We start from the raw sequence: 15,594 nt of genomic DNA, 5'->3' as shown, positions 1-15,594 counted from the left end.
TTGGCTGTTGGTCCTGCTCTTAATCATCATAATATGCTTTTCAAGTAGGGCCAAACATGATTATTTTTTTCCTTGAAAATCGATGTAGCTGGTCTGCCACTGCAAGGTTCATCTTCAATGTTGTCTAATCCCTTAAAAGGCGTTAATCATTTGTAAACTGCTAACTTATTTGTGACATTATCCCCATAAACTTTTTGTAGCGCATCAGCAATTATACCGTTCTTCTACCCAAGCTTCACGATAAATTTGATGTTTGTTCTTACTTCAATTTTAGCATAATTCAGGTTGCTCTAATAGAGGTCCTTTTCAAACTGATGTCTCATTCTTCTCAGTGCCTTCAACTGGATCCTGTTTAGACATGTTATAACAAGTTAGTACACATTTATTTTTGTGCAAAAAATTGAAATTTATGCACAGTTTTTTTATAATGCATATTTCCATAAACTTTTTGAAAACTAATTTCCACAACTAACAAACACAGATTCTAAATTGATGTAAATTATTAAAAATCTAAAGTAGGTGCAATATAATGAACCTTTCATGGCATCCAAAACCAAGGCTGTTATTCACAGAAATACACAAAAATTAAGCCATGAAGAAATTTCAGTAATTATTCAAAGTAAAATTCACAGTAAGACTTTAGAAATACAAGGCCTAAGATTTACTATGAGGAATATATATATTTCTTCTTGTATGTGTCAGGAAAGAGCCAAATGTGAAAATTAATTAACTGAGGAATAAATAATGTAAAAAATACACTTCCTGAAAAAATAACCAAATATAATTTCTAATGTATAAAATATGTGTTAGTTAAAAAGAAAAATAAGCAGGCATAAAATTAAGAAACCCTAATTCTTGTACTTTTAATTTTATGATAATTTTAATTTTTATTTTAGATATAGGAGTTATATGTTCAGGTTTGTAACACGAGTATATTGGGTGATGCTGACGTTCAGGATAATGAATAACCTTGTCACCCAAATAGTGAGCACAGTACCCAACAGGTCATTTTTTCAACCCTTGCACCCACCTCCACTAGTAGTTTCCAGTGTCTATTACTTTCATCTTTATGTCCATAAATAATAAATGTTTAGTTTCTCAAGCAAGTGTGACAATAGTGATGAAACATTTCTATGAAAATACTACATTTTAACCTATTCCAAGTAAGTTAGAAAATATTTTTTAAATACTTCTTATACTCTTTGGACCTTTAATTATACTATGAAACTCTGCTTGATATTGTCCTACCACTCACTGGGACTGTTGGTTTTTTTCCGTGTTTTATTTTCCCTCAGTGGGCTTTAGATTTTTTTTTTTTTTTTTTACTATGTCTCCAGATTTACAGACCATTTGTCAGTAATATACTACCATTAAGCTCATGTAAATATTTTTATATTTCAAATATTACATTAGTATTTTGTACTTACAGATACTGTAGAAATTTCTTTTGTTAAAATAATTGACATTTCTCTTCCCATCATATGCAACATCTGCTTTACATGCCTAATTATATATGTAATGGTGGTTTAAATCCTTGTTCATAATTATATACATTTTTTGGTCTGTTTGTGTGGCCTACTTGATTTTATTTTCTGATAGGAGGTAACATAGTTGTGGTTTTCCACTTATCTAGCAATTTTATATCAATGTCATATTACAAACATTAGATTATTGAATGTCTAGGCTGTTATATTCCTGCAGAGGATGGGAGATTTTGTTTTGGCAGGTTCTAAGCTATATATGTACAAATTTGATCCTCCTGAAACTTGCTGATAACCCATCCAAGGAATAGTCTAGACTAGCCTTTACTCTACATTTATGTTGTCTCTACTCTCAAGAAATAATTTTCCTAGGGTTACTATTATGTTTGACGTGAGCTGTTTATTCTCATCAAAATCCGAATGGCTCCTAGACCTGTCTGGCAATTTTTCAGCTTATAGATCCCAATGGTCACTTTAAGGTGTTTTACCCTAAGGTATATAGCTCAGTTACTCAGTTAAAGACTTGAGGAGACCCTTATACAAACTTCTGGAGCTGTTTCTCTAGACAACTTACTTCTTTCTGGGACTCTGTCCTGCAAAATTCAGCCAACTTGGCCTCCACAAAATACATTATTTTTTTTTCTTGGCTCTGTCAGGATTTTGTCCTATGCTTTGGGCAACCCTACATTGTGGTCTGAAAAAATGTCTCCAGGTCAAAAACTGGAATAACTATAGAGCTCACTCAGTTATGCACTGGAGACTACTCATAACTTTCTCAAGATTTGATTGTATGCACTACATTCTTTTCAGAAACATGAATTGGAAACATATTCAATCACGATGTGAGTATTTGTAACACAAAAAAATGCAAATGCTAAAGACCAGGGCATCTTTGGTGTTTGTTTGGTTTTTGTTTTAGAGTGTGTTTGTGTGTGTGTATGTAAACCAGTTTTTTCACCAGCAAACCACTGAGCTAATTGTATTTCTTTCTATTATCTCAGGAATCAGTGTTCAGCTCCACCTGATTTCTAGTAAGTTTTTCTTCATATATCTTGTCCAGTTTGCTAATTGTTTATGGCACTAAATTTGTCAGCACTTTCTTTATGATAGCTAGGCAAAATTAAAAAAATAAATCAATTTTTATCAGTCTTAAATTAGTCAAGTTCACTAGTCAAAAACCAAATATTAAATATATTCTATATAATATGTATATACTCATCCAAAGGAAAGGGTGTCTGTGTATTCTGCCTTCTTAATTTAAACATCCTATTCACTTTTTTAATGAGCTGACTCTTTTTAACCAGCACTGTTATGTATATAATATCCATATACATATGTACATATGTGCATATATGTACACCTATATCTATATATACTTTTTTCATGATTAAGTTGCTTATTTTAATTTTTTGCACTTCAAAAATATATGCAATCACTTGAACACTAGATCTTTGCAAACCTATATTGAGGTCATATATTCCATTTGTAAGTACTAAATTAGCTAACCCATATTTTGGCAATTTTTATATTAGTAATTCATTTCTATCATATTGCCATTGTCTCAGCTATTGACGTATTTTCACATTGTTTATATGTCAACAACTGTATATGGCATATATATGACATATAGAAATTGACATTTAAAAAGAATAAAAGATGTATTAATTTCATTGAATTTAAAATAAGTCATCTTGGTATAGGTGATATTTATGTGTAAAGTTTATTCACATTACAATGTTTTAAAATTTGTATTTCTTTATCTGGAATTAACTACAAATTTCTATTGACAATTATCTATTGAGCCATTTGGACTTTTTTGTAAGTTTTTTATTTTTGAAAAGAAAGTTTTTCCTCTTTTATGGACATCTTTGACATTTGGCACAGATATTTATTATGACTGTTGATGGTGATTATCTTAGAAAGTAAAAACATGTAGAAAGGCAAAGGCAAAGTAGAAATGCAGAAAATAAAAAATATTCACTTATAATATCTCCAGGAAAATACAGCAATTATTGGCATTGTGATGTATGTATTCCAGTATATTTCTAGAATTCTCAAGTTTTAACATGCACTCTGTTGATCTGAGTAAAAAGTTATAAAATATTTATTCCACAAATGGGCACAGGCTTAAAAGTAATTTTAAAATTACTCTTTTTAATGAGAAATGTTATTTTATTTTTTCTTTAGAAATACTTAGTTTTCCATAGATAAACATCAAATAACTTAGTTTTTTAAAAGACATGAATACAAAAGCGAATTGAAAAATTGTGTGGCTGAACTACATTGTTCCATTGAAATGAGAGAGTAAAAGTAGGTATATTGGAACCATCTGCAACATATTAAATTGTAAAGGAAATGAGGAACTAATTTATTACTGTTCAAACTGAAAAATAAATCTTAATTGTATTCTTTTCTTATTTTATGTTAACCATCTGGTTTGTACTTATTTTTCCCTTCTAGGAAAGAGCATGATTGTATACTCTTCTGATAATATACACTTCTGAACATATCTTTCATAGAAATGAAAATCTCTCCTTTGACTTTCTTCTGTTAGTGTATAATCAATCATAACCTAGTCACTGTTAATTGATTCAAAAAATCTAAAATAAATTATTCAGCACATTGTTACTTTTTACAAAGAATTATTATTTATGAATATTCCAAATGTTATCATAAAATATCATTTTGCAAAAACTATTTAATTAAGCAAAATCTTAAATTTCATTTTTAAAATCATATAAATTTCCCAGCAGAGAAAAGATGGAGAGATAGAAAAGAAATAGAGAGATAGATAATGGCAATAATAATATGTGGAATCATGATTTTAAAAAAATGAATGGAAGGAAAAAGGAAGATGAAATTAAGATTAAAACAGAAATTTCAGAAGAGAAGGGGATATTGGAATGCAGGTGTTATATTAATGTCTGTTTTCTCTCTTTCCATACCTTTATTATGAATGAGTGGCTATTGTTCATTCTTGTTAGTATACTAAGAACACTCTTATAACTGCTCCCTGGTATGCTGAAGTGTACCTTATAGCAAAGAGTATCCTTGATACTTGGTACAACATTATAGTTCTTATAGATATTACTCAACATTTGTTTTTAAGGACAGTGAATACTATAAAAGTAATTCAATGGAATACGGTCATTGCTGCCAGTTTCTCTCAGCATATATGAAACATGGAATGTTCAACTCAATATTTAAAAACATAATCAAATCATATATTGTAAGTATCAAGTAAGCAATTTCAGATAGAGTATTTTTTTCCACTATCATGCTTCAAAATCTACCAATCTACACAAAATCCTGAATGAAGAAGTTTGTCATATGCCAGACTTTAGTTTGTGATAATCATTTCAGGTTTTATCATATACCATATGCTATTCTGTTACTACAACCAATTAAGAATATTTGGCTGTAGGTTAACTTTCTTTACTTTTTTTTTTTTTTTTTTTTTTTGAGATGGAGTCTCACTGTGTTGCCCAGGCTTGGTACAGTGGCTTGATTTTGGCTCACTGCAACCTCTGCCTCCCAGAGTTCAAGCGATTCTCCTGCTTCAGCCTCCTGAGTAGCTAGGACTACATGCGTGCACCACCATGTCCACCTAATTTTTTTGCATTTTTAGTAGAGACAGAGTTTTACCATGTTGGCCAGGTTGGTTTTGAACGCCTAACCTCAAGTGATCCTCCTGTCTCGGCTTCCCAAAGCGCTGGGATTATAAGCATGAGCCAGCGTGCCCAGACAGTTTTCTTGATTATTTTACTTCATATTTTTAACATACTACTTTGAATTTTATAGCACATAACTTTATTTTCTTTTTAAAATTCACATTGTAAATATTTATTTTGAAATATTTATAGATTCACAGGTAGCTACTGTACAAAAAATAACACAGAGATTCCATCTAAGCTTTACCCAGTTTCCCTTCATGATAACATTCTGCAAATCCGTAGGACATATCACAACCAGTACATAAACATTGATACACTTTTTTCCTGTTTTACATGTTTTATATTTCTGTGTATATTGAACTCTGTGCAATTTTGTCACATGTGTAATTTATTGCATCTATTATGTCAAACAAGATACAGAACAGTTCCATCTCTATAATTATCTTTGCATTGTTCTTTTAAAATCATGTTCAACTCCCTGTCAATCTCAAACCCAATTAGGTCCCTCCTACCTGGCAATCACAATCTGTACTTCATTTCTATAATTTTGTCATTACAAGAATGTTACATAAGTGGGATCACAGAATACGAAGGCTTTGGGATGGCCTTTTTGACTCCATAGAATTCTCTGGAAGTTCATCGAGACTGCTCACCTATAGTCCATTCCCTTTGGCTGTGTAATAATCTGTAGCATGGATCCTCCAGATTTTGCTCTTCAACATTTTTCCAGAGTGGGTGTACTAGTTTACATTCCCAATAGAAATTATGTAGGAGGCAAGACTCAACTCCAGAGGTGGCGCTCAGACACGGAAACAGATTGAGGACAAGTTAAAACAGGGCCTGGCCAGAAAGAGCTTTCTAATCAGACATGCCCACCAACATACCATGTCCATTTATTATTTCAATGGCAACACCCAGGTATTACCGACCCTTTACATGGCCACAGTGGAGTAGAGTACCAAGCAGGCTCTTGAAGCCCCTGATTCCAAACCTTGGCTATTGGATAGCATTTCTGGACCTTCCCTGTACCAGAAGGGAACTTAACTGCCATGAAGGGTGAGTCCCAGGCCTGGCAGCATTCACCATGAGCTGACTGAAGAGCCTTGGGCCTTAAGTGAACATTGGTGGTAGCCTAGCAGCACTCCCTGTGGGACTCTGGTGGTGCTGGTCATGTGGTGAGGTTCTTTTGCCTGTGGAAAGGGGAGGGAAGAGAAGGAAAGACTGTGTCTCATGGTTTGAGGTCTAGCTTAATCACAGTGGAATGAAACACCAGGAAGATTTCTAAGGTTGTTGGCTCCAGTCTCTAGCTCCTGGAAGGCATCCTTGGACCTGCGTGGGACCAGGGGGAACTCACTGCCCTGAAAGAAAAGACTTAAGGCTGGCTGGCTTTGCTTGCTGCTGATAGCAGAGCACTAAAGTCTAGAGAAAACATAGACAGTAGGCAGGTAATGGCTATAGCAGACCCTGGGGGATATCCAGTGTTGGGGGATATCCAGTGTTGTGGTGGCTTCACGTCTCACCCAGTGCAGTTTTAGGGGTGATAGCCACAGAAGTACTTGTGTCACCCAGTCCTCAGCAGCAGGTGGCTCATCACAGAGAGAAAAAGTCTGTTTGCTTGGGAGAAAATAAGGGAAGAGAATGAGATTACATTTCTGGTAATTTGGTGAATTTTTCCAGATCTTATCTAAGACTACCAAGGTGATACCTCTAAGAGTCTTTAAGAACCACAGCATTACTGGATTTGGGGTGCCCTGTTACTGTAGATATGTCTAGATTACAGCACCCAAGTCCTTTTAAATACCTGGAAAGCATTCCCAAGAAGCATGAGTACAAACAAGCCCAGACAGAGTAGACTACAGTAAGTGCCCGAACACGAACAAACATCAACAGGCATAAATACCATTAAGGAAAACACATTTTAACCAAAGAAACTAAATAAGGCACCAAAGGTCAATCTTGGATAAATAGAGATATGTGACTTTTTAGAGATTTCAATATAGCTGTGCTGAGGAAACTCACAGAGAGTCAAGATAACGGAGAGAAGGAATTCAGAATTCTATTTGACAAATTTAACAAAAAGATTGAAATAATTTTTAAAAATCAAGCAGAAATTCTGGACTTGAAAAAACGCAATTGACATAGTTAATGATGCAAAGTCTCTTAATAGCAGAATTGATCAAGCAGAAGAAAAAAATTAGTGAGCTTGATGGCAGGCTATTTAAAAATACACAAAGGAGACAAAAGAAAAAGGAATTTAAAAAATGATGTCTGCCTACAAAATCTAGAAAATAGTCTTAAAATGGCAAATCTCAGAGGAAGTAGAGAGTTAGGAATTGACAGTTTATTCAAAGAAATAACAACAGAGAGCTTCCCAAACCTAGAGAAAAAAATATCAACATCCAAGTACAAGAAGGTTACAGAATGCCAAAGAGATTTACCTGAAAGAAGACTACTTAACAGCATTTAATAATCAAACCTCTAAAGGTCAAAGATTTAAAGAATATCCTAAAAACAGCAAGAGTAAAGAAACAAATAAACATACAATGGAACTCCAGTATATCTGGCAGCAGACATCTTGGTGGAATCCTTACAAGTCAGAAGAGAGTGGCATGATATATTTAAAATGCTAAAAGAAAAAAAATTTACCCTAGAATATTATGTCTGGCAAAAATATCTGTCAATCAGGAAGGAGAAATAAAGACTTTCCCAGACAAACAAAAGCCGAGGGTTTTTATCAACACCAGACCTGTCTTACTGCTAAAGAAAGTGCTTCAAATAGAAAGAAAAGGACATTAATGAGCAATAAGACATCATCTGAAGGTACAAAACTCATCAAAAAACAGTAAGTAAAAAGAAAAACACTGTACATTATAACACTAAACTGTGGTGTGTAAACTATTATCTTAAGAAAGACTACAAGATGAACCAATCAAAAATAATAACCAGAACAACTTCTCGAGACATGGATAGTGCAAGACAGAAAGAACAAAAAGTTAAGGGGATGAAATTAAAATGTAGAGCTTTTATTGGTTTTTTTCTTGCTTTTTTGTTTGTTCACGCAAGCGATGTTGTTAACAGTTTAAAATAATGGATTATAAGATAGTATCTGCAAGCCTCATGATATTCTCAAATCAGAAAACATACGCCAGACACACACAGAAAAAATAAATAAAAAGGAAGAAATTAAATCACACAGCCAGAGAAAATTGCCTTCACTAAATGGAAGACAGGAAGGAAGAAAAGAAGGAAGAGGAGACCACACACACACACACACACACACCAGAAAACAAATAAAATGACAGGAGTAAGTTCTTACTTATTAATAAAATATTGAATGTAAAAGGACTGAAGTATCCAATTAAAAGACATAGACTGGCTAAATGGATTAAAAATATAAGACCCATTGATCTATTGCCTATAAGAACACACTTCTCCTATAAAGAGAAAATAAAAGGATGAAAAAATATATTTCATGCCAACGGAAACCAAAAAAGAATAGGAATAGCTTTACTCGTATGAAACAAAACAGATTTCAAGACAAAAAGTATAAGAAGGGAACAAGACATCATTGTATAATAATAAAGGGGCAAAATCAGCAATGGGGTATAACAATTGTAAATACATGTGCACACAACACTGGAGCACCCAGACATATAGAGCAAATATTATTAGAGCTGAAAAGAGAGATAGAACTCAATATAACAATAACTGGAGACCTCAACATCCCACTCTCAGCATTGGACAGATTTTTTTCCAGACAGAAAATTAACAATGAAACACTAGATTTAATCTGTACTGTAGGAAAAAAAAAATGGACCCTAATAGGTATTTTTAGAACATTTCATCCAATGTCTGCAGAATACACATTCTTTTCCTCAGCACATGAATCATTTTCAAGGATAGACAATATATTAGGTCATGAAACAAGTCTTAAAATATTTTTAAAAACAATGAAATAATATTAAGCATCTTGTCTGGCCACAGTGGAATAAAACTAGAAATTAATAAGGAATAATTTTCAAAACTATACAAACCCATGGAAATTAAACAATATATGCTCCTGAATGACCATTGTATGAAGAAAAAATTAAGAAGAAAATCAAAAATGTTCTTGACAAAAAAAAATGGAAACACAACATACCAAAACCTACAGATATAGCAAAAACAGTACTAAGAAGAAAGTTTATAGATATAAGTGCCTACATCAAGAGAGAAGAAAAACTTCAAATAAACAATCTTACAATACATCTTAAAGAACTAAAAAGGAAGAGCCAACCACACCCCAAATTAGGAGAAGAAAAGAAATAATGAAGATCAGAGTACAGATAAATAAAATTGAAACCAAAAAATAATACAAAAGATTAATGAAACAAAAATTCGTCTTTGGAAAAGATAAACAAAACTGATAAACCTCCAGCCAGACTGAGAGAAAAAAATAAAAGACCTACATAAATAAAATTAAACATGAAAAAGGAGACATTACAACTGATACAGCAGAAATTCAAAGGATATTTAGTAGCTACTAGGAACAACTGTATGCCAATAAATTAAGAAAATCTAGAAGAAATGGACAAATTCCTAGACACATACAACCTACCAAGATTGAATCATAAAAAATACAAAACCTGAACAGGCCATAACTAATGAGATCAAAGCCGCAATAAGAATTCTCCAAGCAAAGAAAACCTTAGGACCAAATTCTTTACTGCAGAATTATACCAAACACTTAAAGAGGAACTAATACCAATCTTACTCACACTTTCCAAAAAATAAAGAAGAGAACACTTCCCAATTTATTCTACAAGGCTGGTATTACTCCAACACCAAAACCAGACAAAGACATCAAAATAAATTAATAAATAAAACTACAGGCTAATATCACTGATCAATATTAATGCAAAAATTCTCAAAAAAATACTAGCAAACCAAATTCAACACATTAAAAAGCTCATTAGTCATGACTGTACTGGCTCATTTTCATACTGCTCTAAAGAACTGCTCGAGACTGGGTAATTTATAAAGGAAAAGGGTTTAATTGACTCACAGTTTAGCATAGCAGGGGAGGCTTCAGGAAATTTACAGTCAGGATGGAAGACAAAGGGGAATCAAGTCACCTTCTTCACAAGGTGGCAGGAAGGAGAAATGCTGTGTGAATGGCAAAGAGCCCCTTATAAAACAATCAGATCTCATGAGAACTCACTATCATGAGAACAGCAAGGGGAACAACCCCTATCTCTGCCAGCCCCATGATTCAATTACCTCAATCTGGCCTCTCCCTTGACACATAGAGATTACGAGAATAACAATTCAAGATGAGATTTGGGTGGAGACACAAAGCCTAACCATATCAATGACCAAGTGAGATTTATATCAGAAATGCAAGGATGGTTCAACGTAAGGCAATCAATCAATGTGATACATTATATCAACAGAATGAAGGACAAAATCCATATGATTATTTTAATTGATGCTGTAAAAAAGTTAACAAAATTCAACATCTTTTTCTGGTGAAAAACATGAGAAAACTGGGTATAGAAGGAACATAGCTTAACATAATAAAAGCCTTATATGACAGGTCCATAGCTAGTATCATAATGAATGGTGGAAAACTGAAAGCCTTTCCTTTGAGATCTGGAACACAAGGATACCCACTCTCACCACTGTTATTCAACATAGTACTGGAAGTCCCACCTAGAGCATTCAGACAAGAAAAAGAAATAAAAGAAATTAAAGAGGAACTAATACCAATCTTACTCACACTTTCCAAAAAATAAAAGAAATAAAGGGCATCCAAATTGGAAAGAAAATTTAAATTATCCTTATTTGCAGATGATATGAATATATATTTCAAAAAACCTAAGGACTCCACCAAAAAAACCTATTATAGCTGATAAACAAATTTGATAAAGTTGCAGGATATAAAGTCAACATACAAAAATCAGTAGCTTTTTTATATACCAACAGTGAATAATCTGAAAAAGAAATCAAGAAAGTAATCCCATTGATAATAACTATGAATAAAGTGAAATGACTAGGAATCAAATTATGCAAAAAGTGAAAGTCTTCTAAAGTGAAAACTAAAAACATTGATGAAAGAAATTGAAGACACCCAATAATGAAAAAATATTTCATTATAATGGATCGGAAGAATCAATATTGTTAAAAATGTCCCTATTACCCAAAGCAATCTACAGATCTAATGTGATCCCCATCAAAATACCAATGACATTCTTTACAGAAATAGAAAAACAATCCCAAAATGTATACGAAACCACAAAAGACCCAGAATAGCCAAAGCTATCTTAAGCAAAAAGAACAAAACTGGAGGAATCAAATTACCTGGTTCAGATTATACTATAGAGGTATAACGACCAAAACAGCATGATACTGACATACAAAGAGACATATAGGCCAGTGGAACAGAATAGAGAACCCTAAATAAATCCATACATCTACAATGAGCTCATTTTTGACAAAGTTGCCAAGAATGTACTTTGGGGAAAAGACAGTCCCTTTAATAAATGGTGCTGGAAAAACTAGATATACATATACAGAAGAATGAAACTACTAGACCTCTAGCTCTCTCCATATACAAAAAATCAAATAAAAATGGATTAAAGACTTAAATCTGGCCCAGCACGGTGGCTCACGCCTGTAATCCCATCACTTTGGGAGGCCGAGGGGGATCACGAGGTCAGGAGCTCGAGACCATCCTGGTTAACACGGTGAAACCCTGTCTCTACTAAAAATACAGAAATTAGCTGGGTGTGGTGGTGGGCACCTGTAATCCCAGCTACTCAGGATGCTAAGGCAGGAGAATGGCTTGAGTCCAGGCGGCAGAGGTTACAGTGAGCCGAAATCATGCCACTGCACTCCAGCCTGGGCAACAGAGCGAGACTCCATCTTAATAAAATAAAATAAATAAAATAAAATAAAATAAAATGAAATGAAAACAGGCTGAGCACAGTGGTTCATACCTGTAATCCTAGCACTTTGGGAGGTGGAGGCAGGCAGATTGCTTGAGCCAGTGAGATCAGCTGGGGCATCATGGCAAAATCCCATCTCTACATAAAAATAAAAACAAAAAATAAAAATTAGTCAAGCATGATGGCTCCTGCCTGTGGTTCTAGTTCTTGTGAGAATGAGGTAGTAGGATCACTTGAGCCTGACAGGTCGAGGCTGCAGTGAGCCATGATCATGCCACTGCACTCTAGCCTGGGTAACAGAGACACTGTCTCAAGAGGGAAACAAAGAAAGAAAAACTATTCCAGTGATATTCTTGGTACTGGACTCTGAGCTTGGATTAGGATTATGAAGTCGGATTGGAGGGTTATCTCTTAATTTCCTTTAAAATAATGAGATATTATGAACACCTTTTTGCTGAGTTTTCTCTACCATCCTTGTTTCAGGTATCTACATCAGGAAATCACTTTGGTTTAACAAAATTACCTCATTTACAACTTCCTAATGTTTGCAGCTCTTATCCCAGTACAACCCCAATCAAAAATGATATTTATTTTTCACAAGTGTTTAGAGAATTCCTGGGATGGCTTAGAGACAGTTGTTCTAAAGAAAAAATAACCTTATTGTTTTATAATTTGTGTCTTAGTAAAATAAGGGCTATTTGTTTTAAATCTATTTCCATATCTGGTTTTTCAAATTAGCTTTCTTAGTTCTTTTAGTTTTCAGGTCTACAGAGAGATGATTTTGAATTGGTCACAGTAGGTTTTTTTATTTATTTTTTGATTTATTTTTGAAACAGTCTCTGTAAATTCTGTTCTGTGAACACCTGTGTTTTTAACATCCAAAGATTCAAATCTGTTCACTGCATAAAGTTCTGACCCTGAAGCTGTTGGACTGTGCCTTGGAACTGTCTCAGTGCCAATCTGCATCCCTGCACTGAAGCTGTTGGTTTCTAAAGATTCCTCCAGACCAGTTTTAACCTACAGAATGTTAACATCACATAATATGCATTGCAGCATGTAGACTCTTGCTCTATCCTTTTTCTAAATGGCTCTTTTGGTGTACTTGTTATTCACATCACTTGGATAATGCGCATACACAATTTGGGATCGAGAATTCATTTTAGGGTGTTGTGTCAGCTGTTCTCTTTTAGGCTGTGCTGCCATCCTTGCTGAATTTTAGAGATGCTTAATAAAAGCAAAGAGGGAAGAACTTGCAGTTTGCTTTTGTGAATTTAGGTAAAAGAGAACATTTACCAATGTCAGAAAGACAATTCTTTAATAGATAGTTTTGTGTTTCATTTTAGAATCACAGGAAGCTGAGGAGGAAAGCTGGTAGCAGAAGTGGTTGAAAAATGTTCATCTGAGACTTGGTCTAAACTGTCAGAAAATGAGGTGTCACAGCAGGCCATTGACTCTCTCTCTCAGTCAAGGATTTCAAAGAAGAACGTGAACATGATTTTAGCAAAATTTCCATTGTGAGGTCATTTTCAATAGAAACAAAGGATTCCACAGGTATGCTGGCAGCCATCAGAACAAAACCAGCTCATGGCTGTGTAACTGCAGTCTCAGGCTAGGCCTGCCATCTAGCCCACCAGATGCCCTCCAGGACAAGGCAATGACAGAAAGTGGCATGGGATTCACCCTAGAGGCTTCCACAGAAGCTGATCTAAAAGTTGGAAACTTCTGTCTAGAGCCTGTGCCCAGCAGAAGAAGCAAGCTGAGAAAGTCCAAGCCTGTCCCTCTGAGGAAGAAAGCAATTGAAGGAGAGTTCTCAGATGCCGGCGCTTCTGTGGAAAGCACACTTCTCCCTAAGGCATCCTACCACTTGAGTCCCAAAGAACTGGATGAGAATACAAGTCCTTCTTTGCTAGGAGGTGCCAGGTTCCAGAAGTCTCCTCCTGACCTTAAAGAAACTCCCGGTACTCTGTAAGCCCTTCCAAGGAAACTTGGCAGGAAACCAAGTAGCAAACTGACTCACAAGATACAAAAAGATGGCAGTAAGTAAGCAGGTGTAGAACAGCCTACAGACCCAGTGGCACAAGATGGGCCTCTCTCCCAAGTGTCTTCCAAGCTAGATCCTAGTCAGTGGGATAACCCCAGCTTCAGGTCCTTTGGGAGCCACTCCATTCTGCAGAACTCCCCAACCCTCTCTTCTGAGGGCTTCTACCACTTTGACCCAAATAACTTTGATGAATCCAGGGATCTCCTTAAACCAACTGTGACCTTAACAAGCAGTGACTTTTGTTCTCCCATTGGAAATCATGTTAAAGAAATATTAGAATCACCCAAGAAGGCAAAGTCACATTGGATAATGAGTGACAGTGGGTGCTGGGGGTCATGCTCTGTGTCTTCTCTGTGAGTTTGTCAGATGGCTACTTTTGGCTTTGGTGAACTGAATTTACCTTTGAGGTCCACCGAGGTTAATACAAAGCTTATAACATGTGTAGTTTCTGGCTCATCAGCAAGGAGGTAAATTTCCAATTAGAATCAAGAATATTTTAAATGATCAGTTAAAACTGAGTAAATTATTTGGTTTAATCAGTCCCCCCATCTCTCCTGGGAAATCATCTGACTTTTGCAAGGTCCTTGGAGTTTTCAATGTAAGGTCACATTCTATATCAAGTTTCAGTTTAAATTTGCTGCAAGATTACTTTATCACAAAACTTTAGTTAAGTACAGTATAATACAGTCATACATCACTTAGTCAGAGGGTAGTTCTGAGAAATGCATCTTTCGGTGATTTTTTTGTGTGAACATCATAAAATCCACTTACACAAACTTAGGTGGTGTAGACTATTACACACCTGGGCTAAATGGCACAACCTATTGCTCCTAGGCCACAAACCTGTATATCACATTATTGTACTGAATACTATAGGTGTTAGGTGTGATGTCTCATGCTTGTAATCCCAACATTTTTGGAGGCTAAGGTAGGAAGATCCCTTGAGGCCAGGAGTTCAAGACCAGCCTGGTCAACATAGTGAGACCCCCCACCCCCACCAAAACACACCTCCCATCTCTTAAGTTTTTTAAAAAAATTAGCTGGGAGTGGTGGTGCATGCCTATAGTCCCAACTACTCAAGAGGTTGAAGCAGGAGGATTGCTTGAGCCTAGGAGGCTGAGTCTGCAGTGACCCATGATTTTGCCATTGTACTCCAGCCTGGCTGGCAGAACAAAATCCTGTCTAAAAACAAATAAAACAAAACAAAACAAACAAGAAAACAAACTACTGTGGGCAATTGTAACACAATGGTAAGTATTTGTGTATCTAAACATATCTAAGCATAGAAAAGTTACAGTAAAAATGTGGTATAAAAGATAAAAAATAATACACCTGTAGAGGGCGCTTACCATGAATGGAACTTGCAGGACAGGAAGTTGCTCTGAGTGTGTCAATGAGTGAGTGGTGAGTGAATATGAAGGCCTAGGACATTACAGTACACTACTGTAGCTTGTATAAACACTGTGCCCTTC

At 35.1% G+C, this 15,594-nt stretch overlaps 1 pseudogene; it reads left to right on the top strand.

Annotated features, from left to right (window-relative positions):
- Positions 1-540: 540 nt before the first annotated feature.
- The window catches only part of LOC115900416, a 34,877-nt pseudogene continuing 19,823 nt past the window's right edge, over positions 541-15,594 (top strand).

This window comes from Rhinopithecus roxellana, chromosome 11, assembly GCF_007565055.1.
Source record: "Rhinopithecus roxellana isolate Shanxi Qingling chromosome 11, ASM756505v1, whole genome shotgun sequence".
Taxonomy (NCBI): Eukaryota; Metazoa; Chordata; class Mammalia; order Primates; family Cercopithecidae; genus Rhinopithecus; species Rhinopithecus roxellana.
The sequence above is the reverse complement of the archived record's forward strand: the minus strand, read 5'-3'. Positions and strand labels throughout refer to the sequence as shown.